General features: G+C 49.8%; 1 long non-coding RNA gene across 1 annotated transcript; it reads right to left on the bottom strand.

Moving 5' to 3' along the window:
* Nucleotides 1-5,659: 5,659 nt before the first annotated feature.
* On the bottom strand, nt 5,660-6,401 carry LOC115524164. The gene is made up of 2 exons (XR_003971962.1): nt 6,193-6,401; nt 5,660-6,082 (listed from the first exon to the last, which is right to left on the bottom strand). It is a non-coding gene; the product is annotated as an uncharacterized LOC115524164 (long non-coding RNA).

Raw genomic sequence — 6,401 nt, 5'->3', positions numbered from 1 at the left:
CGGGCGGCGGCCGGGACGAGAGCGTCCGGGGCCCCGCAAGCGGGGCACGGCGAGCCCGGCGAGCAGCTGCAGCGGGAGCGGCCGGGCCGCCGGCAGCGCCTCCCTCCCGCGGGCGCCGGCCCCGCGCCTCATGCCGCCGCCGCCCACCCCCTGCGCCGCTAGCGCTGCAGCCGCCGCCGCCCGCCCCGCCCCGGAGCCCCCGGCCGCATACTCCCCGGCCTTGCGCGGGGGCGGGAGCTCGGCCCGCCAGTCACCCGATCCCCGGCCTCGACCCCGGCCCTCGGCCCGCCCGCCCAGGCTCTAGCGCCCCGCCGCCCCGGCCAACCCCGCCGACGCCGCTCTGCCGGCCCGGACGCTGGCTTCTATATGGCTGCGGCCCGAGCTCTCTCGCCGCTTCCGCCTCCTCCGGCCCCGCCCCGGCCCCGCCCCCAACCCCGCGTTCGCCCCTCGCCGGGGCCCGCCCCGCACGGCCCGGCGCTCCGGGGCACCCCCGGCGCTTCACCACCGAGAAAGTGTTCAGGCCGTGCGGCGCAGCCCCGCCCACGCGGCAGCTTCGCCGACCCCGCGGCCAGCCGCCTCCCCGCCCCCGGCCCAGGAAGAGGCGGTGCCAGCAGGGCTGCCAGTTTCCGCTCGTCCAGGAAAGCGGGCTGATTGACAGGCGAGCTGGACAATAACGGCAAGCGCTTGGTCGAGGCTCCCGTGGGTCTCTGTGCTAAACACCCAATCAAAATGCTCTTCCTCTAGGGCGGTCTCTAGGACCGAATTGGCTCCCAAAAGAAAGAGTTCATTGGACCGCACCGGAGGAAGTCGCGCTAAACGCCACTCCTGGAGGTTCTTTGCTCCCCCGTGGTCTTTCCGGGTAGCCTCTGGGTTTGCCCCGACTACAGATGGAGAGAGCGGGCCGTGGTGCCTGGGGGCCGAAAGGCCTATTGGGCAGAAAGTCTTGATCGACACGAATGTAAGCCAATCAACACTCCTGAAAAGGGCTCCGGAAGTCTTCCCCCCAGTTGCGGAATGCCGACAGCATAATGGCGAGCCGGAGTTAAACTGGGCTTCGGTCGCGGTAGCCGCCGGGAAGCGTGTTGTGGTTGTCGCTCATGCTTCTGCAGGTTCATTGGGCTTAGTAAGCTAGATGATTCTCGTTCACGGTATCTGCTCTGTTGTACTCATATGGCTGGGGCTAAAGTCCTCTAGGGCTTCCACACTCAGGTGTTTAATTGCTTGATGTTGGCTGTCGACTGGCACCCCAATTGGGGTTGCTGGAATGCCTACACAGTGGCCTCTCCGTGTGGTCTAGAGTTACTCTCAGCATGGCAGTTGGGTTCCAAAAGCGAGTGACTCGAAAGGAAGTGGAGATTGCTGGTTTCTTAGTGACAAAGATTCTTTGCTTGAACACACTTAAGTCAGGCTCCCACCCAAACCGTCTCCTAGTCCCATCTGTGCACTTCATTGTAAAATTCAGTTTTGGCGAGAACTCTCCACCTCCCTTGTCTGATCAGGTTCCTTAGCCTCCGCCATCCTCCAGGTGATGTCTGATGACCCCGGCAGGCCTTCAAAAGAGTCCTGTTAGGTAGTTCTGCCGGAACCACCCTGCCTTACCTCCTAGTAATTTTTTCATAGTAACTTTTACATTCAGCGCCCCCCAACCTGCTTCTTGGCTGTAAATTCCCACTTAGCCATCTGTATTGGGAGTTGACCCTAATCTCCACCGCAAAATTGCGTTGGTCTGATCCCTGATACGTATTGCGATCGTCCTGAGTAAAGTCTGCCTTACCATTTTTAATAATTGCCACGGAATATTTTTTTCTTTAACACAAAACCTGGGATCAGAAACTGGCACAGACTCTTTATTCTGTACTGTATTAGTGAAGCAGCGGTAGAATCAGGTTGATTGGCGGAGAGTTCAATCATTTGGGGGCCATGTTTTAAAACTTCCAAAATCCAGGGGCGCCTGGGTGGCTCAGTCGGTTGAGTGACCGACCCACTTCGGCTCAGGTCACGATTTGTGAGTTCGAGCCCCGCGTCGGGCTCTGTGCTGACAGCTCAGAGCCTGGAGCTTGCTTCCAATTCTGTGTCTCCCTCTCTCTGCCCCTCCCCCACTCGTGCTCTGTCTCTGTCTCAGAAATAAATAAACATTAAAAAAAAAATAAAAATAAAAACTTCCAAAATCCACCCTCTGGCCTCCAATGTTTCACATTCTTTCCACATGCAGTAAACACTCACCTCCTCCCCAGACCCGTGCAACGTTGTCATCCCATTACAACATTAAGGTTCAGGAAGCTGTGAGGTCCTGGAACAGATGAGGCTCCTTGGTTGTGCATTAATTAAGTGGTTCCTCTCTATGAAAATCTGTGAGATAAAAAAATGATCTGCCCCAACCACAACTGCACACATCACATGCAGTAATGGGAGAAGCACAAGAAACTTGCCTCTACAGACATTTCTCTTGGAAGAGAGGGGAACGGAAGGCGCACAGCAGTCACTAGACCACAGACATTCTGAAATCCAGAATGGATTTCCTGGAGTAGGACTTCGTGATTCATCCTGGGAATACTCAGTGGCTCCTGTCTCCATCCACTGGATTTTTGATTCCATCCTGAGGTATCCTCCAGTTCCTTAAAAAGGAGCCCACGTTTCCAGCTAAATAGTTTTCTCTGCTGCTTCCTGTCCCTAGTTGTGCAGGGATCTGAAGTACTCTCTCTGTGTGGTACTCAACTTGTCCCTTTCTGATACAATTCATTTTTATACTTCGTGGGTTTGTGTGTGTGTGTGTGTGTGTGTGTGATTTATAATTACTCCAGTAAACAAAAACTACCGACGTATATTTCAGGGGCAGTGTGGCTGCACCATTCTTTCTGGCTCAGGTTTCTCATAAGGTTACAGTCAAGATATCAGCTGGAGCTGTGGTTATCGGAGGGCTTAACTCAGGAGGTGCAGGAGGGTCCACTTGCAAGCTCATTTGCTTGACTTGTTGGCCAGAAGTCTCTGTGCCTCATTTGAGACCACAGGGCCACCAAGTGTCTTCAAAACATGGCACCTGGCACTCCCCAAAGGAAGTAAACCAAGACAGAGAAAGGAGGTCTCCAAAGTCACTCGTTATCCCTTCCACTTGATTGCTGTTCCATAGAAGCAAGTCGGTCCATCTAGCTTCTATTCAAGAAGAGAATTTGTCTCCATCTTTTGAAGGATGAATGTCAAAGAACTTGTGGACATATTTTCAACCAGAACAGCAGTGTTCTTGGGGCACCTCGGTGGCTCAGTCGGTTAAGCGTCTGACTTCAGCCCAAGTCACGCTTTTGCAGTTTGTGAGTTCGGGCCCCGCGTCGGGCTCTGTGCTGACCGCTCAGAGCCTGGAGCCTGTTTCGGATTCTGTGTCTCCCTCTGTCTCTGCCCCTCCCCTGTTCATGCTCTCTCTCTGTCTCAAAAATAAATAAACTTAAAAAAATTATAAAAGAAAAATAACATCAGTGCTCATTATTATCACTTAATAGGTTTTTGAAAGCACTAAACAGCACAATTCAATCAAAAAAAGATTAGAGATTTAAAAGTGGAAAGAAGTTAAAATTATCACTATTTTAGATTATATGGTTCATACACCTGAAAATCTCATGGGAAACAAAAGTTTAATAACATAGTGGCATACATCATGGATTTTCATAAATCAATAGTTTTATACAAAAAAGTTTGACAATACGAAAGCAAAGGTTAAATTTCTAACGGGATTTAAAAAGGTTAAAATACCTCAGAACTAACCTAACAGGAAATGTAAAGAACTATGTGAGCAAAAATTGTAAGTTCTCAAAATGAACACAAAAGTACGGTGAAAAGAAAATACTACGTCCACTATTATAATGGTAGTTCTGCTTAAGCTAACCAGTAAATTTAATGTGATTCCAGTAAAAATGTTAACAGAAATTTTTTTAAATTTTTTTAATGTTTATTTTTGAGAGAGAAAGAGACACAGTGTAAGCCGGGGAGGGTCACAGAGAGGGAGACCCTGAATCTGAAGCAGCCTCCAGGTTCTGAACTGTCAGCCCAGAGCCTGACGCAGGGCTTGAACTCAGGAACAGTGAGATCATGACCTGAGCTGAAGTTGGGACGCCCAACCAACTGAGCTACCCAGGTGCCCCTGACAGAATTTTTTTAGTTGGACAAAACGATTCTGCGATTAATGTGGAAAAGTAAATGAGCAAGAATAGAAAAAAAAAAAAAAAAAAAAAAGGGGGGGTGCCTGGGTGGCTCGGTCGGTTAAGCGTCCGACTTCGGCTCAGGTCATGATCTCACGTCCGTGAGTTCAACCCCGTGTTGGGCTCTGTGCTGACAGCCCGGAGCCTGGAGCCTGTTCCAGATTCTGTGTCTCCCTCTCTCTCTGCCCCTCCCCTGTTCATGCTCTGCCTGTCTCAAAAATAAATAAACGTTAAAAAAAATTTAAAAAAAAATTTAAAAAAAGAATAGTAAAAATTTTTTTTTATTTTATTTTTTTTAAGTTTTATTTATTTTTGAGACAGAGAGAGATAGAGCATGAACGGGGGAGGGTCAGAGAGAGAGGGAGACACAGAATCGGAAGCAAGCTCCAGGCTCTGAGCCATCAGCCCAGAGCCCAACGCGGGGCTCGAACTCACGGACCGCGAGATCGTGACCTGAGCCGAAGTCGGACGCTCAACCGACTGAGCCACCCAGGCGCCCCCAAAAGAATTTTTTTAAGTGAAGATATTAAAACATTATGAAACCTAAATTTTTAAAAACAGTATTCATTGACGAAAGAATAAATGGGCAAAGGAAAAGAACGAAAAATCTAAGAACAGATCAATATGCATATGGAAATTTATTATGCAATAAATACTAGCATCTCAAATCAGTAAAAGAAAATAAATTATTCAATAACTGCTTTGGGGATCAGCTTTAAGTACCCGCTTATGCCAAAATAAATTCCAAGTGGCTCAAATTTCTTCTTCAAAAAAGTCTAAAAGGATAAAAAGCGAAATTATAAAACACTAGAAGAAAACATGGGAGAATAATTTTAGAAACTCGGGAAGAGGCTTTTATAACTTTTATAAATTTTCTAAAAAATTTAGAAATCTTAAGAGATTGATGCACTCTACAACATGAAAATATTATTTTCCTTTTTTTTTTTTTTTTTTAATTTTAGAGAGAATGCATACACGCAGGGAAGAGAGACAGAGACAGAATCTCAAAAAGGCTCCTCTACGTGGGGCTTGATCCCATGCCCCTGGGATCATGACCTACGCCGAAATCAAGAGTTGGACTTCCGGGGCGCCTGGGTGGCTCAGTCGGTTGAGCGTCCGGCTTCGGCTCAGGTCATGATCTCACGGTTGGTGAGTTGGAGCCCCACGTCGAGCCCCACGTCCGCCCCCGCGTCGGGCCCCGCGTCGGGCCCTGTGCTGACAGCTCAGAGCCTGGAGCCTGCTGTGGATTCTGTGTCTCCCTCTCTCTCTGCCCCTCCCCTGCTCATGCTCTTCCCTATCTCTCGAAAGTAAATAAACATTAAAAAAAAAAATTTTTTTTTAAAAGAGTTGGGCGCTCAACTGACTGACCCACCCAGGTACCACCCAAATACTGCTTTCTTTTTAGTAAACACACCGTAAGCAAAATCAAAAGAACAGGAAAAAAAAAAACAACCAACTATTTAGAACTTGGATCATGATCAAAGTTTTATTTCCCTAAGGTATTAAGAGTGCCTGCAAATAGATTAAACACAGCGGTGAAAATGGCATTTGCATCCTGCCACTCCAAAGAACGCACACTACATGAGCCTCCGTTTGAGATACGCGCACACAGAAATCTTCACGGAAGAGGGTTGAAGACCTGCCTCCTACGACACAATCTGGATCCCGGTCACGAGAATTTTATGTCGCCAGCGACGGACGAGGAGTAGCAGCCCCCGAAGAAGGCTCTTCCCTTGCTCTTGGGCAGAGTTGTGAAACGAGCAGGCACAGCTCTCGGCAGAAAGGCTGCCACGGCCACGGTCACTGATCCCGCGCTCTCCATCTTCTCCCAGTGAAACGTGACCCCGGGGCCCGGCCGAGGGAACAGCCTTTATGCGCTCAGTGCTTAGCAACAGCTAAGGGACAGGAAGGGACAGCCGGCAGACAGGAAGACGAAGCTCGTGAGGGAGAACCTCGGGTCTTCCAGAAACGTTGACGTCCGCCTGCCCAGATGCAAAAGACCTACCTGCGCGGACCTCTGCACAGCAATTCGTTCTGCCTCAAGACAAGTCAGCGATAAATGCTACGATTTTCAAATGCTCTCGAGTCGCAAACACGCTTTCTGCGCGACGGCCCTGGGGCTGCTTAACCGTCTCAGGACGCGTATCCTTCCGGAGTCTGCCTTCGTGAAGACGTTCACGCGGGCCCGCGTCTGAACGCCGGTGTCCCTTCAAA

The sequence above is a fragment of the Lynx canadensis genome, chromosome C2, assembly GCF_007474595.2.
Source record: "Lynx canadensis isolate LIC74 chromosome C2, mLynCan4.pri.v2, whole genome shotgun sequence".
In the NCBI taxonomy this organism is placed as follows: Eukaryota; Metazoa; Chordata; class Mammalia; order Carnivora; family Felidae; genus Lynx; species Lynx canadensis.
Note: the sequence above shows the minus strand (reverse complement) of the source record. Positions and strands in the feature narration are given on the sequence as shown.